The 21489-nt window shown below is 40.7% G+C and overlaps 1 protein-coding gene across 1 annotated transcript in view; it reads left to right on the top strand.

Annotated features, from left to right (window-relative positions):
* Nucleotides 1–4393: 4393 nt before the first annotated feature.
* LOC134738360 (E3 ubiquitin-protein ligase HERC2-like) overlaps nucleotides 4394–21489 on the top strand; it is a 76137-nt gene continuing 59041 nt past the window's right edge. Inside the window, exons 1-7 of the mRNA XM_063653140.1 lie at nucleotides 4394–4591; nucleotides 6218–6327; nucleotides 10350–10426; nucleotides 12803–12921; nucleotides 14042–14196; nucleotides 14295–14438; nucleotides 18670–18795. The gene's annotated coding sequence lies outside the window, so the exon portion shown is untranslated. The remainder of the gene's footprint in view (nucleotides 4592–6217; nucleotides 6328–10349; nucleotides 10427–12802; nucleotides 12922–14041; nucleotides 14197–14294; nucleotides 14439–18669; nucleotides 18796–21489) is intronic.

Genomic DNA, 21489 nt, shown 5'->3' with positions numbered 1-21489 from the left:
AGAATTGGTGTAGTTACTCTTTGGGTTTGTTTCTCTTTAAACATGTCCTTTGATTTAGCTATAATGGTCTGTTTTTGTCATTTTAAGTGGATGGGAGAGGTGAGAGATGAGTACTTTCATATTTCTGAAATCCTGAGATTCAGGCAAAGTTGTTTTAATAATTGTTTTTATATTAGTGTCTATGTATTTTGAGAAACATTTTAGAGTAAAGGACTTTACCTAATAAAATTTTTTTCTTAATAATTGTAATTTAATAACTGCTAAATATGAGTTCTAGTGTCTTGACCTAAAACCAGTTTAATGCTGAATTGAGTTCCTATGATGGGTTAGGCAGATAACCCAGGGAGGCACATTTATGTCTTAGAGGGCATGTTGTTTTGATTTATTAAGTTTAATACACAGTACTTGGTCCTTGTTACACATTTCCAATATGATTAGAAAGTCTTTTTTTTTGAGACGCAGTCTTGCTCTGTCGCCCAGGCTGGTTGCAGTGGTGCAATCTTGGCTCACTGCAAGCTCCGCCTCCTGAATTCAAGTGATTCTCTCCACCTCAGCCTTCTGAGTAGCTGGGATTACAAGTGTGAGCCACCATGCATGCCCGACTAATTTTTGTATTTTTAGTAAAGACGGGGTTTCACCGTGTTGGCCTTAGAGGGCCTGTTGTTTTGATTTATTAAGTTTAATACACAGTACTTGGCCCTTGTTACACATTTCCAATATGATTAGAAAGTCTTTTTTTTTTGAGACGCAGTCTCGCTCTGTCACCCAGGCTGGAGTGCAGTGGCATGATCTCGGCTCACTGCAAGCTCGGCCTCCCGGGTTCACACCATTCTCCTGCCTCAGCCCCCAGAGTAGCTGGGACTCCAGGCACCCGCCACCATGGCCGGCTAATTTTTTGTGTTTTTAGTAGAGATGGGGTTTCACTGTGTTAGGCAGGATGGTCTCGATCTCCTGACCTTGTGATCTGCCCACCTTGGCCTCCCAAAGTGCTGGGATTACAGGCGTGAGCCACTGCGCCCAGCCTCTGCTTACCTTATAAAATAAAACAGGATACAGTAACCTTTTAATCAAAACACAGCATCATAGATGGAGACACAAAGCCCGACTTTGTTATTACTGTTTTTTTATCAGCCGGTACAAGTATTCTAGTGATGGTACTGTGCTGCTTAGCTACCCTGAACACACTACTTTCTCACTGTGTTAAGGGTATGTCATATTTTTACTGTTAAGTACTTATGTGTGAATAAGTGTAAGGAAATGTTTGCCTATCAGTAGCATATAAATTCAGAGGCAGGAATGATGGTAATGCCAAACAACCACAGATATTCCACGTGGGTGGCTGAGATAATGACACTTTTGCTTTCTTACGGTTCACTGTACACAAACTTTGTGTAATGTAGAAAATAAATATTTTGTAAAATTACCTTCAGGCTACGTGTATAAAAGATGTATATAATACATAAATGAGTCTGGTGTTTCAACTTGGGTCCCATCCCTAAGATAACTTATTATGTAGATGCAAATATTCCAAAATATGAAAAATTCTGAATCACTTCTGATCCCAAGCATTTCAGATAAGGCATACTTAATCTGTAATTCAAGATGTATTTTACCCGTTTACCTGATCTAGATGCTATATTTTTGTTAGGTGTATATTAGCTTTATATGTACAGGCGTCAGTGACTATAAGACCTGGCTTTAAATTTAACCTTTTCCTTAATATTGGATGGGCCCCATATATTCTGTTGTATGTGTATATAAGGTAACACAAGTCCTTTTGTCTCCCCCAGTTCCTTTTGCATATGAGAAAACATAAGCCATTTTGTGCCTCTTGCATCATAAGCCATAGTCTATTTTACTATGTGGTTTCCCATCTGGTTACTTTTGGGAGTACCAGATGGTCTCATAAAAACAGTGGGTTTTCCTGAAACTTTTGGATTAATATTGAACTTGTTTATCATCTTTTAGCTGTGCGGTCAGAGAAGAAATGCCTTAGAAAGGCAAGCAAGTGGCTTTTGGAATATACAGAAGAATATGATCAGATATTTACTCCTAAGAAAAAACAAAAGAAGGTACAGGAGCAGGTGCGCAAGGTGTGTTGCAAAATTTCGGCAAACTTTCACTGGTCGTTAGGAAACTGCAATTTTATCTTCAGTGTCATGCTTTAGCTTCATGAAATAATAATTTCCGTAACTGGGATCTTGTTTTTTATTCTCAGCTTCTAGCACAGTACTTAGGATTTAGTGGTTATTCAGGAAATATATAAATGAGTCTACATATTATATTTCTTTATGTATATATTTTTTCCTCTTTGTCTTCAAAGAGTATTTAATGACTTAGGAATATTGTTATGATTTTATCTTAAGTAAAAATACAGGATATAAAGTGAAATATATATAGTCTGATCCTAATTTCAAAAATAAATACATCTTATTTGTCTTATTTTTTAATTCGGTTTTTTTAAAATGAAGTATTTAGAGACATTTTGATATTCTACGCCTACATAGGTTAATATGTAGTTAAAAAGTGGAACATTTTCCTTTATAATCAATTTAACAGACTTACATCTTATATAAGATCTGTTTATCTGACATCAGCTGTCTTTCAGATTTCACCAGTTATCCCCTAACCTTTACCTTTGGATTATTCATACCAGGACTCAGTCTAGGACTACTCATTGTAACTGGTTGTTATGGTTCTCAAATCACTTTGAATTCAGAACAATCCCTTTTTTCATGATCAGGATCATGTCTATAAGAGAGTGACATGTAAAGTTATCTACTTCTCTATATTTGTGTAATTGCTTTCTCATAGGTGTCACTTAGATTTTCTCTATCTCCTGTTCTCTGTGAAGTGGAAGATAGAACCTATCAGTTTGATAGACTGAAGTTGAACATTTTTAGCTAGACTATATCAGAGATGATAATGTGTAATACATTGCATATTGAGGGTTTAAAAAAAAAGGAATATTTTATTCCCATCAGCCATTCCCTGACAGTTTGTTTTTTCTTTTTTAAAATTGAGACAGGGTCTTGCCCAAGCTGGAGTGCAGAGATGCATGAACACAGTTCACTGCAGCCTTGACCTCCTGGGTTTAAGCAGTCCTTCCATCTCAGCCTCCTGAGTAGTTGGGACCGCAGGTGCACACTACCACACCTGGCTAATTTTTAACAACAAGTATTTTGTAGAGGCGATATCCCACTATGTTGCCCTTGCTAGTCTGGAATTCCTGGGCTCCAGTGATCTTTCTGCCTGAGCCTCCCAGAGTGTTGGGATTACAGGTGTGAGCTACCACGCCCAGCTTCCCTGATGGTTTTTTGAAAACCCCAGTTGAAGATCTTTACCTATATTAATAATTTTATTAGAGGTTACAAAATGAAGACTTTCAGATTTTATTATTTTCTCTATTTTTATTAAGTGATAGTCTCTTTCATTAACTGGACTCTATTATTGTCCTGAAATACTTGAAAGGCAGAATAAGTGCTTCTCTCTTTCCCATTAATTACCAATTGTAACATTAAGGATTTCATTAGTAGTTGTTTTAATTGGAGACATTAGAGCAGTCTTTTTCCCCTGCCTTTGAATTATTGTTGTGGACTTATCAATATTATAGCTTCAGTGTATCTCAGTCAACTTCATTTTTTTCTTTATTTAATTTTGGTTAAATATACATATATATAAAACATTTTATTATATTATCTTTTTTTTTTTTTTTGAGAGAGAGTCTCACTCTCGCCCAGGCTGGAGTGCAGTGGTATGATCTCGGCTCACTGCAAGCTCCATCTCCCGGATTCACACCTCCTTCTGCCTCAGCCTCCCATGTAGCTGGGACTACAGGTGCCCGCCAGCACGCCTGGCTAATTTTTTGCATTTTTAGTAGAGACAGGGTTTCACCGTGTTAGCCAGGATGGTCTCGATCTGACCTCGTGATCCGCCCGCCTCGGCCTCCCAAAGTGCTCGGATTATAGGCATGAGCCACAGCGCTGGGCCTGTTTTATCCATTTGTAAGTGTCCAGTTCAGTGGCATGAAGCACAGTTACATTGTTGTGCAACCATCTCCACCATCCATCTCAATAATTTTTTTCATCTTTCCAAACTAAAAGTCAATACCCATTAACCAATAACTCCCTTTTCTGCTCAACCCCTGGCAATTGCCATTCTATGTTCTGTCTTAAGAATTTTCTTATTCTGGATACCGCATATACTTGAAATCATATGATATTTGTTCTTTGTGTCTAAGTAATTTCCCTTAGCATACATAATGTCTTCAAGGTTCATCCACTTTTTGTAGCCTTTGTCAGAATTTCATTCCTTTTAAAGTGCGTTATTCTTTTTGACACTTAAATTACAACAGTTTTGGCCTGTGGACTCTAATTTTATTTTTTGTTCTTAGGTAAGTTCCCGCTGTGAAGAGGAAAGCCTTCTAGCCCGAGGTCAATCTAGTGCTCAGAACAAGCAGGTGGACGAGAATTCTTTGATTTCAACCAAGGAAGAGCTTCCAGTTCTTGAAAGGGAGGCTCTGTAGACCAGGCGCAGTGGCTTACGCCTGTAATCCCAGCACTTTGGGAGGCCGAGGCGGGTGGATCACGAGGTGAGGAGATGGAGACCATCCTGGCTAACATGGTGAAACCCTGTCTCTACTATAAATACAAAAAATTAGCCGGGCATGGTGGCGGGAGCCTGTAGTCCCTGCTACTAGGGAGGCTGAGGCAGGAGAATGGCGTGAACCCAGAAGACTGAGCGTGCAGTGAGTGGGGATCCCATGACTGCACTCCAGCCTGGGTGACACAGCAAGACTCTGTCTCAAAAAAAAAAAAAAAAAAAAAGGAAGTTCCATTTTTGGAGGGCCCCTTGGCTCAGTCAGAACTTGGAGGTGGACATGCTGAGTTGCCACAGCTGACCTTGTCTGTACCTGTGGCTCCGGGAGTCTCTCCACGGCCTGCCCTTGAGTCTGAGGAATTGCTAGTTAAAACGCCAGGTAAGGTGTGGTTGGGGTCTCAGTATTTGAGCAGATATGATTAGAGGAAGCAGGAGATTTTAGTATGTTTTGATGTAAAGCCAACATTGTATCTATATACAATAAACGACCCCCTTTTGTCCTGGGAAATAGTTACAATGATGGCTAATTAGATATAGTTACTATGAATTGTAGCACGCTATCAAGGAGACGTATTTTTGATAACTATGCTCCTTGCTCCAGTGTTGCTCTTCATGATTGTTGATCAGCCACTGTGTAAATTACAACCAGGATAACAGGGCTTCAAGAGGGGCACCACACATTAGTGGAATAAGCACTGTGCTTCAAGTGCTGGCTCCACCAGTCCTTGTGTTACTTGGGAAGTTGTTTAGTCTCTGAACTTGTTTTCTCATCTATAAAATGGAGATCATAATGTATTAATGTATGATGTTATATACCTGACCACGTAGTAATTACCAGTTCATTCGAAGTTAATTACCAGTTACTTCTCACTTGATCATTCTTTATAAATCACCTGGGGAGAGTTGGATCTAAACATATTGTCTCTAATTCACCTTGTAACTATTGAATATTATAGTCAGTCAAGGAATGGGAAGAATCCTCTTTTCTGTACCCCTTTAAATTTTGGATGTAACTTTTTTACATCATCAACAGGAGCTTTTGATGTTATTCCTTAAAGAAATGATTCCAATTGTGCTTAAACTAGTTGAGTATAATTAAAAAGATTTTTGAGAGAATAGTAAAGATAGTTGTTGTTTCAGTACCTATTATGTGCCAAACTCGATTTATTAAGTCAGCTCTTTTATATAATTCTTGAGTGATCCTATGAATTATCTTTTACCTATTGAATTTTATTTTCTTAGGGGCAGAGCAGAAACTGTAATCGTGGTCCATTTATGACCATTATCCAAGCTCTATTTCACTCCTCCTCATTTTGTCCTCACCAACAATCAGTTGTCATAAAGATAGTTCTGTCCTTTTGATTTCTCCCTTAGTTATTTTGTGATTTAAAGTCAACACACACACATCCCTCACATTAGTTTGTGTTTGCATTGAGAACTGTTTACTTGTTTTGTTTACTAATATTTTATAATCAAATTACCATCCTGCCTCTTCCCATAAGATGATGGAGAAAACATCAAAAACATTGAGATTCACTTTGTGTGGTATACAGATTTTTAAAAAATTAACTTGTGCCCAGTTTCTAAATCATTTAATATAAAGATACCTGCATTTCAGGACTTTATGAAAGTAAACATCAAAGAAAACCAACTAAGAAACTTCTTGAATCCAATGATTTAGACCCTGGATTTATGCCCAAGAAGGGGGACCTTGGCCTTTCTAAAAAGGTATGTTATTTTTGTAAGTTCTAAAAGAAATAAACTCAGGAAATGAGGAATTTTAAAAATGACATTTTGAGTAGTAGTTATAACATTGATGTACATACATATAGAAATTAGTGTGTGTGTCAGCAGGCATACATGATCTGAGATTTCCTACAGGAAAGGCTGTTTTGCAGTTGTGTAACCATGTATGTGTATAAACTGGTTTCAGGTGTCCTTTCCAAGTGAAAAAAATTTTAAAATGCTTTTAAGATTAAGTTTGTGTTTGTTATAATTTCTTTTCTGGGTTCAAATCCTCTTAACTGTTTTCTACTAAACTACTATCTCAAACATCACTAGTCTGCTCTATCCTATTGCCATGTCGTTGTAGCCCTTTTTTTTTTTGAGACAGGGTCTGATTCTGTCACCCAGGCTGGAGTGCAGTGGCATAATTTGGGCTCACTGTAATCTCTGCCTCCCAGGCTCCCCAGATAATTTTTTGTATTTTTTTGGTAGAGACGGGGTATCAATTTTTTTGTGTGATTCATACTTTTTGTGTTTTATTCAAGAAATCTAGTGTGATGGCTTAAGCCTATAATCCGGGGACTTAGGGAACCTGAGGCGGTAGGATTGCTTAAGCTCAGGAGTTTGAGACCAGCCTGAGCAATAAAGGAGACCTTGTCTCTACAAAACAAAACACAATGCCAAAAACACCAGAAAACGGCTGTGGTGTTACGTGTCTGGTCCCAGCTACTCAGAAGGCTGAAGTGGTAGGATGTCTTGAGCCCTGGAGGTCAAGGCTGCAGTGAGCTATGATTGCACTATTGCACTCCACCCTGGGTGACAGAGCAAGACCCTGTCTCAGTCAGTCAATCAATCAGTGAAATCTTTGTGTACCCCATGGACACAAATGTGTTCTTCCTGTGTTTTCTTTTAGGAGCTTTTTGGTTCTGGTTTCACATACAGATCTTTGTTCCATCTTGAATTTTTGAGACGGAGTTTTGTTCTCCCCCATATTGATGTCCAGTTGTTTTACCACCATTTACCAAAAAATCCCTGATATTGGCTGGGTGCGGTGGCTCACACCTGTAATCCCAGCAGTTTGGGAGGCCGAGGCGGGCAGATCACTTGAGGTCAGGAGTTGGAGACCAGCCTGGCCAACATGGTGAAACCCCATCTCTACTAATAATACAAAAAAAAAAAAAAAAAAAATAGCTGGGTGTCGTGGTGTCTGCCTGTAATCCCAGCTACTCGGGAGGCTGAGACAGGAGAATTGCTGGAACCTGGGAGGCAGAGGTTGTAGTGAGCCGAGGTCATGCTACTGCACTCCAGCCTAGGTGACAGAGCCAGACTCTCTCTCAAAAAAAAAAAAAAATTCCCTGCTATTTATCCTCACCATCTCTCAGACTCCTAATCTCTTTTAAGTATTAATTATGCTTAATAACTCTTTGTCACTGTTGAATTTTTACTTTTGGGGAGAGGGAATTGCCATTAAATTTGGGATCAGAGCAAGAGAAAATCAGAATGATTGGTTATGGCTAGCACCAAACTCTGGAGAAAAGTGCCTTCTTGTCTGGGAGTGTGTCCTGCCATCTGACCTGGTCTACTTCATTGTTGAAGTCCTGGTTACCCTGAGGTATATTTTGTCATAAGGCTAAAGCCATGATTCAGTTCCATTTTAGTTTACCAGGCACACCACCACCCTGTCTGCAGGTGGATTAATCAGTAACAGAATGAGAGATGATCTGTTCTGGTAGTGCTTTAAGGGTACTCCGGCTGAATGTATATCCACACTAGACTTTATCTACACAGTAAGTCACTGGAATCTTAGTCACATCCTCTAAGAAGTTCTTTGGTCTTTTTCATTCTAAACAGAACAGTTTGATTTTTATTCATATGGTATGATTCTTGTGTGTGTGCGTGGGTGGGTGTGTGTGTGAATTTTTATTTTAATTTATAAAATTGATCAGAATAGAAATGAGAATATTTCCTGCATTATTCTCTGACTGTAGTTTGGGGAGCATTGTAATTATTTTATTCCACAGCTTTTGGGTAACTGTTAAACAATGAACTAATTTGTTATCTAAATGAAATGATTGGTATTTAAAAAAAATTGCGGAAATGTATTTTGTGGATTTGTCTAGGAGTCTCGTTTTGTTGAATTGGATACCTAACATTTGCCCATTCATTTTACTTCACTTGGTTAGACTTCTGATATATACTGAACATGAGGAGAATTGCAGTCTTATGACTTATTAATATGATAAAATGAGCATTGAGAAATTCACAGCTGTATTTTATCTTGTTTTAGTCCCAAGCATTAGAAACTCTACAGCAAGAATGGCCTTTATTTTTTATTTATTGATTTATTTGAAATGGAGTTTTGCTCTTGTTGCCCAGGCTGGATGCAATGGCGTGATCTTGGCTCACCACAATCTCCGCCTCCCAGGTTCAAGCGATTCTCCTACCCCAGCCTCCCGAGTAGCTGGGATTACAGGGATGTGCCACCATGCCCGGCTAATTTTTTGTATTTTTAGTAGAGGCGGGGTTTCTCCATGGTAGTCAGGCTGGTCTCGAACTCCTGACCTCAGGTGATCCACCCACCTCACCCTCCCAACATACTGGGATTACAGTCGTGAGCCACCATGCCCGGACAGAAGGGCCTTTATTGTATTGACTTTTTGTGACCACTAAATGTTGTTTTACAGTTATGATGAGGAATATTATCATTCTTGTAGGAAAAGACAGTTGCTTGGGGTGAACTAATTCATACAAGTATTAGTAGTGGGTGAATCAAATGTTTGGCCCTTGATTAGACTCCTGATGTTGAGTATTTGTTTTGAGTTTTAATGTTGCTTTAATTTGGATTAATCTGAAATCATTTTAAGTTGGAATGCCATTCAGTATTTCAGAACTGTTTAATGTACGGTTCACCAAGTAAACAGGTCTGTGTCAAATCTAATAGCTGTGAACACAATTGTAGGAAGATGGATTATTTGTCTTTTTTTTTTTTTTTTTTTTTTTTTTTTTTGAGACTTGCTCTGTCTCCAGGCTGGAGCTCAGTGGTGCGATCTTGGCTCAATGCAACCTCCACCTCCTGGGCTCAAACAATTCTGCCTCAGCCTCCCGAGTAGCTGGGATTACAGGCATGTGCTCCCGCGCCTAGCTAATTTTTGTATTTTTAGTAGAAACGGGGTTTCACCATGTTGGCCATGGTTGGCCAAGCTGGATTCAAACTCCTGACCTCAGATGATCTGTCCCCCTTGGCCTCCCAAAGTGCTGAGATTACAGGCATGAGCCACCGTGCCTGGCCAGGAAGATGGATTTTAAGTACAGGGTGCAGTGCAATAACATTGAACCTGTGGGTCTCTGGGTACATACCCCTTCTCTTTCTCCACTTCAGTCACAGAAAGCATAGTGTATTCACAGAAAGCATTGTGTACCTAGTCTATATAGTCTATATGTTGGAAATCTCTGGCCAGTCTTTATTGTGGTATTCACAGGTCTGTTGGAGATTTTTTTGTTGTTGCTTTTTTTAAATTTTTGTTTTTGTTTCTGTTTTTTTGAGATGGATTCTCTCTCCTTGCCCAGGCTGGAGTGCAATGGTGCGATCTCGGCTCACTACAACCTCCTCCCTCCGGGTTCAAGCAATTCTCCTGCCTCAGTCTCCCAAGTAGCTGGGATTACAGGCATGTGCCATCATGCCCGGTTAATTTTGCATTTTTAGTAATGACGGGGTTTCTCCATGTTGGTCAGGCTGGTCTTGAACTCCCAACCTCAGATTATCCACCCGCCTCAGCCTCCCAAAGTGCTAGGATTACAGATGTGAGCCACCGTGCCCAGTCTGTTGGAGCATTTTTAAATCTGATTCCTTTTCCCCCTGAAGTTTCTGTTTAACCCTTTACTGTGGTCATGTTGATTTTTTTAATTGCTAAAACAAGTCAAAAGTGTATATCCATAGCAGCTGACAATTTAGACTTTGGCATATAAGGTAAAGGGTTTATTTTTTTCATTCATCTGTAAATGGTGTTGTTTTCACTTATTTGTAGTGCTTAAGAAGCTGGTCATCTGGAGAATGGAATAACTGAATCTTCTGCCGCATCTTTTTCAAAAGATTTTGGTGGAGGTGAGTATTTTTGGGATTTAAAGAATGTAATACAGTAGTAAGTTTGAAGCACTTTGTCCTTTAACCACAAAAACTGTTTCATGTGTAAGCCAGACCAGTGAGGTACAAGTTTTCAAACTGGTTTGCCCAAAATCTGCTTCCTGAAACAGATAAAATATTCATAAATTGAACATCTACTCTACCAGAACTTTTAGTAGGAATGCTACCTGTAATCTCTCTAAAGCATTACAGAGAGTTCGGTTATTATCTATAGTATTCCTGTTTTATAGAAGAAAAGTGAAGATGAACAAGGCAAGGTCAGGGAACTAAATCCACACCTGACCAATTTCATGGTCATACTCCTGTCTTCTTATCCACCCCAGGTTTCCTCCTTGCCACTTCTGTCTTCCACTCTTCATTTGTCTGCCAATGCCATTTATTGATTAGTGTCATTTTTGAAATATCATTCCAAATTTGAGCACACTGCAGCAGACATGATCTGCCAGCAAAGAGTGTCATGGAGGCAAGATTATATTTCATGTGACCTACGATTATTAAACTTTCTAACAAGTAAATCTAGCAATATGTTAGCTTATTTAGCCATGTGGCAATTGTAATCCCATAGGTTGGTCAATTTTCTCGTAAGATTTAAAAATAGGCTGCTTTCAAAATAATATCAGGCCGATCATGGTGGCCCACAACTGCAATGCCAGCGCTTTGGGAGGCTGAGATAAGAGGATCACTTGAGGCCAGGTGTTCCACCCAGACCAGGCTTGGCACTTAGTGAGACCCTGTCTCTATCTACAATTTAAAAAACATCAGCTAGGCATGGTGGTGTATGTCTGTAGTCACAGATGCTTGTTTAAGCTGATGTGGGAGGATCCCTTGAGTCCTAGAGGTTAAGGCTACAGTGAGCTGTTGCTCACAGCAGGCACTGTAGCCTGGGCAACAGTGAGAAACCATGTCTCTTAAAATAATAGTAGTAATAATGATAACATCAGCTCTTTTCCTATACTTTTATATTTCATTTTTAAAATAAAACCTAAAACATGAACTTTATCCATTATAAATTTTGTGTAAGTGTTCCAGCTTATGAGAATTTCAAACCTTTCTGTTATGCTCATATTAAGTTGTCTTATAGTGTTAGGCTGCGAGCAGTTTTGATGGCAGAGCTTCTCCAGCTCAAATCAGGCAGTCAAAAAAAGAGCTCACTGAGGCAGTCTTCAAAACTCCAGCTTTCATATTGTTAACTAGCAGAAATATCCTGGAATGTTTTATGAAATACCTCTTATATTCCTCTTTGTGTTTCTATAACACAGTTGAAATGTGTTTAATGGACAGTGCAGGAGGGACTAGAAGAATTTCTTTTTTTTTTTTTTTGGTTTGAGACAGAGTCTGGCTCTGTCGACCAGGCTGCAGTACAGTGGCGCGATCTCAGCTCACTGTAGCCTCCGCCTTCTGGGTTCAAGCGATTCTCCTGCCTCAGCCCCCTCAGTAGCTGGGACTACCGGTGTACTCCACCACGCCCGGCTAATTTGTTTTGTATTTTTAGTAGAGACAGGGTTTCACCATGTTGGCCAGATGGTCTCAATCTCCTGACCTCATGATCTGCCTGCCTCAGCCCCACAAAGTGATGGGATTACAGGCGTGAGCCACTGTGCCCGGCCTCAACTCTCCATCTTAATCCTTTTTTTCTTTTTTTTCTTCTTGAGATGGAGTTTCGCTCTTGTTACCCTGGCTGAGTGTGGTGGCGTGATCTTGGCTCACTGCAACCTCTACCTCCTGGTTTCAAGTGATTCTCCTGCCTCAGCCTCCTGAGTAGCTGGGATTATAGGCATGCACCACCATGCCTGGCTAATTTTGTATTTTTAGTAGAGATGGGGTTTCACTATGTTGGTCAGGCTGGTCTTGAATTCCTGGCCTCATGTGATCTGCTGGCCTCAGCCTCCCAAAGTGCTGGGATTACAGGCTTGAGCCACGGTGCCCAGCCCTTAATCCTTAAATCATATAGTGATTGATATTATTGTCTCCAATCTTGAAGCCTAGGGAGTGCTATCTTTTCATGACTAGTAAAATGCATTTCCCCTTCATCTATAGGATTTAATTCCTTTGAGGAACTACAAGATTTGTCATTTCAATCACATAAATTAAAATTTCTGTAATAACCTATACACTTACTATTTAATCTGTATGAGGGAGAAGTTACATATATGTAGCCATTTCCCAACTAGTTATGTCATGATGAGTTAGTCTCAATTCTTATTTCCCCCATTTTCTAATCCATAAAGCTGGAGAATTAAATGAGTTTTAAGGTTGGTTTTTATTCTAATAATAGGATAAGAGATTTTGGACATGTGTGTTATTAGCCAGCAGATAGCACCTATTTTCCTGTCATAGGCACTATCAAGATATTTGACAAACCAAGGACGCGAAAACGACAGAGGCATGCTGCAGCCAAGATGCAATGCAAAAAAGTGAAAAATGATGACTCATCAAAAGAGATTCCATGCTCAGAGGTTTACTCAGTTCCTGGTCTCTTCACCTTCTAAAGAGAAGCTACTTTTCACACCAGAGGCCACATCCCTGTTTCCCTTGAGTTTTCTTAAGAACACTATTCTACCGAAGTGGCTCATGGCCACAAGGCATCCTGGAGGAAAAGTAGAGCCTTATCCTAATAATAAGGCAAGGCACGTATTGCAACTGTCAATATGGTCTTTTTAAAAGATCATCACATCCTGTGCTGTAGGTGTCCAATCAAGTATATGTGTTTCATCGTTAAGTAAACTTGTAAAACCAGAGAGCACAATATCAACTCAACATGTGACCTGAAGGAACTTAGATACTGCCCGATAAAAGTTGAGACTGGCCAGGCACTGTGGCTCACGCCTGTAATCCCAACACTTTGGGAGGTCGAGGCGGGTAAATAACTTGAGGTTGAGAGTTTAAGACCAGCCTTGCCAACGTGGTGAAACCTCATCTCTACTAGCAATACAAAAATTAGCTGACTGGTGGTGTGCACCTGTAATTCCAGCTAATCAGGCAGAGGCACAAGAATCGCTTGAACCCATGAGGCAGAGGTTGCAGTGAGCCGAAATCATGCCACTGCACTCCAGCCTGGGTGACAGAGTGAGACTCTGTTTCAAAAGAAAAAAGTTGAGACTGCTGGCTGGGTGTTGTGGCTCATGCCACTCAGCTCTTTGGGAGGCTGAGGTGGGATGATCATTTGAGAACAAGGTTTCAAGACCAACCTGGGAAATACAATGAGACCTTGTCTCTATTTAAATAAAAAAAAGTTGAGACTGCTGTGATCAGCGGGAAGATTTACTTGCTTATTTTTTGAGACCATCAGCTACTTAATCTTAGGACAATTTTTATGAATATCGACCTTCAGGAAACAAAAGATTTAAAACCATTTCCTTGTAAAGCATCAGTGCAATCATGGATATGACCTTTGGGTTTCCAACTCAGGTTAAAAGAGAGTTAGAAGTCAGGTCAGCATCACACATTATGATGCAGAATGTTTCTTTCCAGGACGATTTGAATAGAATGCCCAAGAGGGGCATTATTTAGGAAACACTGACCTTGGAAGGACAAATAAGTAATCAAATAAACTTAAGAATGTTTTCTCTCCCTTAGTGAAACCTTAAAATGGAACAGCTCAGAAAGTTCCAGTGGAACAAACAGCCTCAGAGCAGTTAGTGGCAGGGCATGAGCCGCCCACTACCCGCCCAATCACAGCAGGGTTAGAACTAACGTTGCATGCAGTCCCCCGAGTGATTGGCTGAACATCTGTAAGTGCTTAATGGCTAGACAAATAGCCCAGAGGGAGGGGGTCAAATGGAAGAGACATCAATAATACAGATGTGGGACATTGTTTTTTCTTTGCAAGGGAGAACTAATGCCTCACAGGACGGCCACAAGCCCCAAGGAGACTGTTGAGGAAGGTGTAGAACACGATCCTCGGATGGCTGCCTCTAACACAATGCAGGGTGAACATGGTGGAGGAGCTGCACTCAAGGAGAATGTTTGACAGGTAGAGAAATATTTGCCCACTTGTGTTTTCATTGCATGTTCATCTTTAAAGGGAAACCCACTCCATCTCTTTATGATAGTTTCTTGGTAGAATAACAGTGCTTTTGGATGATTCCAGTAGAGTCACTTTCTTTAAGGATTTGACCCTTTTTTCTTCCCACAAAGAAAGATACTTGGAGAAATAGTTTAGTGTTGGTGAACCACCTGCCCTTAAGGCCCATGAAGGAATATATGCCGTGAAGCAAGTCTGAGATGGAATATGTGAATCTCTGGTTGCTTATTCAAATATAATTCTCCAGTACTTCTCATGGTGTCAGAATCTTTGGGTTTGTAAGGAACTTTTCAAGGGTAATTTTAGTTTTGAGATATTTTTCCTTTAACGTGGTGACTTTAGAAAGCCTATCATCTATATTTTATTTATTTAATAAATATTTATCCAGTATTTCCTATGTATGAAGTATTGTTCCAAGCACTTTATAAATATTACATTATTTAGTCATTGTAATAATCTCATAAGTAGAGTTCTGTGATTATCCCCATTTTGCAGATGAGGAAACTAAATTACAGACAGGATAAATAGCTTGCTTATATTCATGAGAGAAGCCTGGCCGTCTGCATATGGAGTCTCCCTCTCCTTTTTTTTAACCTTTAAGCTCCGTTGGACTTGGTTGGTTTAGAGTCTTAACCATTGTGCTGGATTGCCTCTCTGTGAGATAGGGGATTCCACTTTATTGTTAAAGAGCCTTTAAGTCTTTGTGAGTAGAGTCAATGACCATTTGAATTTTTTTTTTTAATGGTCTTGATGTACCTATGTAATTCTTAAAATTTGGTATATAAAAACTTGAAGATAGGCAATGCGCAGTGGCTCATACCTACAATCACAGTGCTTTTGGAAGCTGAGGCAGCAGGATTGCTTGAGGCCAGGAGTTCTAAACCAGGCTGGGCAACACAGTGAGACCCCTGTCTCTATTTTTAAAAAGTTTGTCTTTTTTTTAAAATTAGCCAGCTGCATTGGCTCATACCTGTAGCCCAAGAGGTCAAGATTACAGACTTTTAAATAAACAAAAAACTTGAGGATATTAGTTCTTTTTTAAGTTGAAACCATAGGCCGAGCACAGCACTAATCTCAGCACTTTGGGAGGCTGAGGTGGGTGGATCATTCGAGCCCAGGAATTTGAGACCAGCCTGGGCAACATGGTAAAACCCTGTCTCTGCCAAAAATATAAAAATTAGCCAGGCATTGGCTGGGGTTGGCGGGGGTCCTCTCTCCTTTCCCAGCTTCCACTCAGCCACCACAGTTGCCCCACCATGGGGTGGAGACATGGGTCACCACGGGCTTGGGAGCAAGCGCCTTCTGCAGCACAGGAAGGCAAAGCTGGGGTCAGATGAGGTTGCTACCCCTGGAGGTCTGGCATAAGGGCCCCACCCTCAGGCCTCCTACACTGGCCCCATTTTACTTTGGGGTCGAAGGACAGGATGGTCAACAGGGCAGGGTGGACAGTGTGCCAGCGTCGCGCAGGGCCACCTCCCTGGGTGGATGCATCACACTAAGGAAGCAAGTGCCAAGGGGATCTAGTGGTGTGGTTCTTTCAAAGGGAGGTCAGGGTCAATGGGAATCTGCTCGGACACTCAGCATTGGAGCGGATACACTCCTTGGAGGTGGAGGAACGTGTTAAGGGGATCGTGAGGTCTTGCACAAGCCACGTGGGGCACCTTGGCCTCCCGGCAGCAGGTGGACACCCAGCCAGAGGCCTGGCTCGAGGTGGCCTCACCTTCACCATGGGCTTCCTGGGTGCGCGGGCTCGAGCGCAGGTTGTTTTGTACATATTGGAATATGTGTTAACTTATGCCCCGCATCCCGACTCACACGGAAGCACGGGTCTTCTCTCGGTCTCTTCACTGCATTTGGAAAGCAGTCTCCTCTTGGGCCAGCGCTGGGCTGAGGTGTCCAGAGGCGGCGGCAGCTGGCAGTGCCCTCAGCCCCCGAGTGTCCAGCCTGGCACTTCCCATTCAGGCCACCTGCTTTGGGTCAGTGGTTCCTTTGCCAGCAGCATCTCCTAAATTGTAAGGACTCTGTCCACTTGGGGCCCTCCCAGGGCTGCAAGGATGGAAGCAGGCAGGCAGTGGAGCTAACAGCTTAGTCACCAGGACCCCCAGACCTGCAAACGTCCCCTCCTGGAGGGGGAAGCCAGGAACAGCAGAACTGCCCACAAAACAAGGCTGTGAACTTTTCGGGAACTGGAACTGTTTAACTTGAACCCAGGATCGTTTAAAGCTTTATTTATTTATAGCTTCTTCTTAAAAAAAAGTGTTGAAGAAATTTTTTGGTTATTCATACAAAAAAAAATGAGTTGATGATGGAAAAGCAAGTCATAATCATCTAATTGTTTTTGTCTAGGTCGAGAATGAATGTTAGCCGATGAAATAAACCCTGACAAGGAAAAAAAAAAAAAAATTAGCCAGGCATGACAGTGCATGCCTGTAGTTCCCCTACTGGGAGACTGAGGTCATTGGATCACCTGAAGCTGGGGAGGTAGAGGCTTTAGTGAGCCATGGTCATGCCACTGCACTCCCACCTGGGTGACCGAGTGAGACCCTATCTCATAAATTATAAATAGTAATAGATAAATAAGTTGAGATCTCTAAAAAAGTAAACTCAGACCAGAAAATGTTATCGTGGCCAATATAATTTCAATTGAATTTCTTTGCCTGTTATCTTCACTATTACATACTTGGACCAGATCCCAAACAACAGTGTTAATCATCAAAAACAGTTATGCCCATTATTTACTTAGTGAGACAGGTCAGAGTGTAAATACATTTTGCAAAGATCATTTAATAAAAAGATTAAAGGTAAGGTGACCCTGTGGTCCTGGCTTGTCTGGATCGGTCTTTGTGTAGGTCCCTTGTTCTGTCATAATTTATTAATAGCACTTCCTTTCACTCAAGTGTCCCAGTTTGAAAGATAAATTACATGGTTATCCCAGTTGAAGAATTAGTCTATAACATTTAGTTAATGCAAAAATGTTGTTTCTAATTCACATTGTAATGAACATTTTCCTATTTAAGTGCTGAAGGTCAGTTTTTTTTCACTATATATAAAAACTTATGTTATTGGCACTCTGAATATGCGAAGTACAATGTATAATGCTATTTTTCAATTTTTACATGTGAATAGTAGATAATGGGGAGTCAGACATTTGAGGATAGCTCAGACTATAGGTTGATAAAGTCCCTGGGGTCACCTATCAATTCTAGCCTACCTCTCTAACCTTTCTCCCTAAAGCTGTCCTAGTTAGTTTTTTATTTAAGCTTTAATTCTTAAGTGATCAAGACCTATTCTGTTTCTATGAGTTCTTGAAGCTAAAACTTATTTAGTCACCTTTCCCCTTGTTTGCCTTTCATAGTAGTACAAGGCTGGGTGCAGTGGCTCACACCTGTAATTCCAGCACTTTTGGAGGCTGAGGTGGGTAGATCATGAGGTCAGGAGTTCGAGACCAGCCTGGCCAACATGGTGAAACCCCTCTCTACTAGAAATACAAAAATTAGCCAGGCGTGGTGGCACGTGCCTGTAATCCCAGCTACTCGGGAGGCTGAGGCAGGAGAATCACTTGAACCTGGTCAGCAGAGGTTGCAGTGAGCCGAGATTGCACCATTGCAGTCCAGCCTGGGCGATAGAGCAAGACTCTCTCAAAAAAAAAAAAAATACATAAATCTTACAGTGTTTTATAATGACAGATGCCTGTTGTTATTTCCTAAGCCCCTGTCTTAAGTGAGGCCGTATCTTAGCTGAGATTATTTCAGAAAAGTGATCTCTCTCTGGGATGGTTCTAGATGTGTCCCAAAAGGGCTGTTCAGACCTTGGTGGGAGCTCTTTTGGAACTTTATGGCCCAAGTCTAGCTAGCCAGTGTCTGTTGCTTGAACCATTCAGTAGCTTTCTGGTTTATCTCTATGCTCTTTTCTGACCTTTCTACTCTTGAACTCATTTTCCATGCAGCAGTCAGAACAATCTTTTTAAAAATGAATACCTGATTTTAGCTTTCCTTTGGCAAAGCTCTCCAGTGGTACACCTTTGTAACTAGAATAAAATCTACAACTACAGGCCCTTGCCTCTTTCTCACCTCATTTTCTGCCTCTTCTAACCTTTGTTTATTTTAACCCACTGACACTGGTTTTACTCTTCATTCTCAAAACATGGAAAAACAGATAGATGTTTTCTTTCTCTTAACAGAATTGTGAAAAATCAGGTGAGCTGCTGTTATGTGAGGCTCAGTGCTGCGGGGCTTTCCACCTGGAGTGCCTTGGATTGACTGAGATGCCAAGAGGAAAATTTATCTGCAATGAATGTCACACACAGGTAAAGTAGATATCAAATGGTCTTCCTCCAAAGAAAGTTTGAATTTTAAGTTTTCCTTTTTTTTTCTTTTTTTTAATTATACTTTAAGTTTTAGGGTACATGTGCACAACGTGTAGGTTTGTTACATGTGTATACATGTGCCATGTTGGTGTGCTGCACCCATTAACTCTTCATTTAACATTAGGTATATCTCCTAATGCTATCCCTCTCCCCTCCCCTCTGAATTTTATTGGAGACACTTTCCTGTGGCAACACTGGGCTAGTTGTTACACATATAGAAATGGTGCTGTGGGGTCACTGCTTTCAGAAAAGTTACCAAGTGAATAATAAGTGGGTGGCATAATACAGTGCAAAAAGCATTGTGTTGGTGATACATTTAGAGTGTAATGTAAGCAAAGATGAGCTAATGCCATAGAGGAAGAGATCTGTGTTTAGCTTTAAGAGAGAAAGAGAAAATGGTGTCGGGAGGGGAAGGGCAGAAGGTCCAGTAAAGAAAGTGTGTAAAACATTTGGGGAATATAGAATACAGGCCAATGTGTTTAGAGTTTAGGATATTTTAGTTAAGAGGCATAGGCAGTAACTAAGAGGGCTTCTTGGTTACTGGTAATGTTTTATATTTCTTAATCTGCATAGTGATTACATGAGCATGTTTACTTCATCAACTATACTCTTAGGATGTGTGTGCTTCATGGTGTGTACATCATACATCAATAAAAATATGTACCAAAAAAGTAAAAAGATAATAGATTGGGTTAGAAAATAGGAATAGTCAGCTGAGACCTGCTGGTAAAGCCCTTCATAAAGCTGTGCTAAGTAAAATGTTCTTTTTTTTTTTTTTTTTTTTTTTTAAGAGATGAGGTCTTGTGGTCCAGGTTGGAGTGCAGTGGCGTGATCAGAGCTCATTGTAGTCTTGAGCTCCTGGGCTCAAGCAGTCCTCCTAACTCAGCTTCCCAAGTAGCTGGGACTACAGCCACTTGCCACCATGCCTGGGTAATATTTTTTTACTTTTATTGAGAAGGGGGTCTTACTATGTTGCCCAGGCTGGAAAGTGTTCTCTCTCTCTCTTTTTTTTTTTTTTAGCATGATATGTAGACATTACAGCATGTAAACTGAAGAAATCAGGGCTGAGGTATGGATCTTATGCCTGTAAGTCATTGAAGCCGCACATATGGATCATACTTCCCAAAGAAAAAGTGTCATTAGGGTAAGATAATGGTCAGTGACACTACCTGGGCATATAGGCTCTTATAATGAGTTACTGGAAGGAGAGGAGGAGCTAGTGAATATCTCTGAAGCCACAGGAGTCAGGTGTTATCTGTAGGGGCAGATGCAGCAAAGACACTAAGGAAGTTCCGGAGTGAAGAGAGGCTTTTGTATGTGGCAGTGAGAAAATGCTTCAGTTTTTACCAGAGGACGTCTCATTACACTAGATTGAAGGGTGAGTGAATAGCCGTATACATAACTTCTTGAAGAAACTTGACTTCAACAGAAAGGAAGACAGTACCTAAAGGGAGGATATTACATGGTCAAGAGAAAAATCATTTTGAGTGTGTAAAACAGCTCTATTAAGGTAGAATTGAAGTGCAAAAAATTGCACATATTTCAGGTGCATGATTTGATAAATTTTGATATGTATATATGCATGCACCTGTGAAATCATCACTCAGCATTATTTTGAGATTCAGTAAGGTTGTTGTATGTATCGATAGTTCATTTCTTTTTATCACTGAGTAGTAGTTTGTTGTATGGATTTAATTGGTTGTTGGTCCATTCATCTGTTGATAGACATTTGGGTTGTTTCCCATTTTGGTTATTATAAATAAAGCTGCTAAGAACATTCAAGTTTTTGGACACTTTGTACCCTCCCTGCCCCTCCCCTCCCCCTCCCATTTTTCTTTTTTTTCCTTGAGACAGGGTCTCTCTCTGTCGCCTAGGCTGGAGTACGGTGGTACAACTCTGACTCACTGCTGCCTCAACCTCGCAGGCTCAAGCGATCCTTCTGGCTCAGCCTCCTTAGTAGCTGGGACTACAGGTGCCTGCCACCTGCCTGGCTAATTTTTAAATTTCTTTGTAGAGACAGGGTTTTATTACTTTATTACCAGGCTGGTTTTGAACTCCTGGGATGAAGCAGTCTTCCTTGTTCAGCCCCTGAAAGTGTTGGGATTATAGGTACAACACACAACTTCTGGCCACATTTTCTTTTTCCTTTTTTCTTTTTTTTTTTTTGAGATGGAGTCTCGCACTGTTGCCCAGGCTGGAGTGCAATGGCGCAATCTTGGCTCACTGCAACCTCCGCCTCCTGGGTTCATGTGATTCTCCTGCCTCAGCCTCCCAAGTAGCTGGGATTACAGGCATACGCCACCACGCCCGGCTAATTTTTGTATTTTTAGGAGAGACAGGGTTTCTCCTGTTGGTCAGGCTGGTCTCAAACTCCCGACCTCAGGTGGTCCACTTGCCTTAGCCTCCCAAAGTGCTGGGATTACAGGCATGAGCCACTGTGCCTGGCCAACATTTTCTTTTTATTAATGATGTGTTTGTAAGACTAATAGTTCTTAATTTTTATGAAATCCAGTTTATCAATTTGTTCTTTTTATGGACTGTGATTTGCTGTCATAGCTAAGAAGTTTTGCTTAACCCAGTGTCACAAAGTGTTTTTTTTTTTTTCTTTTAATCTGTGACAGAGTCTCACTCTGT

The sequence above is a fragment of the Pongo pygmaeus genome, chromosome 16 (genome assembly GCF_028885625.2).
Source record: "Pongo pygmaeus isolate AG05252 chromosome 16, NHGRI_mPonPyg2-v2.0_pri, whole genome shotgun sequence".
Lineage (NCBI taxonomy): Eukaryota > Metazoa > Chordata > Mammalia > Primates > Hominidae > Pongo > Pongo pygmaeus.
The sequence above is the reverse complement of the archived record's forward strand: the minus strand, read 5'-3'. Positions and strand labels throughout refer to the sequence as shown.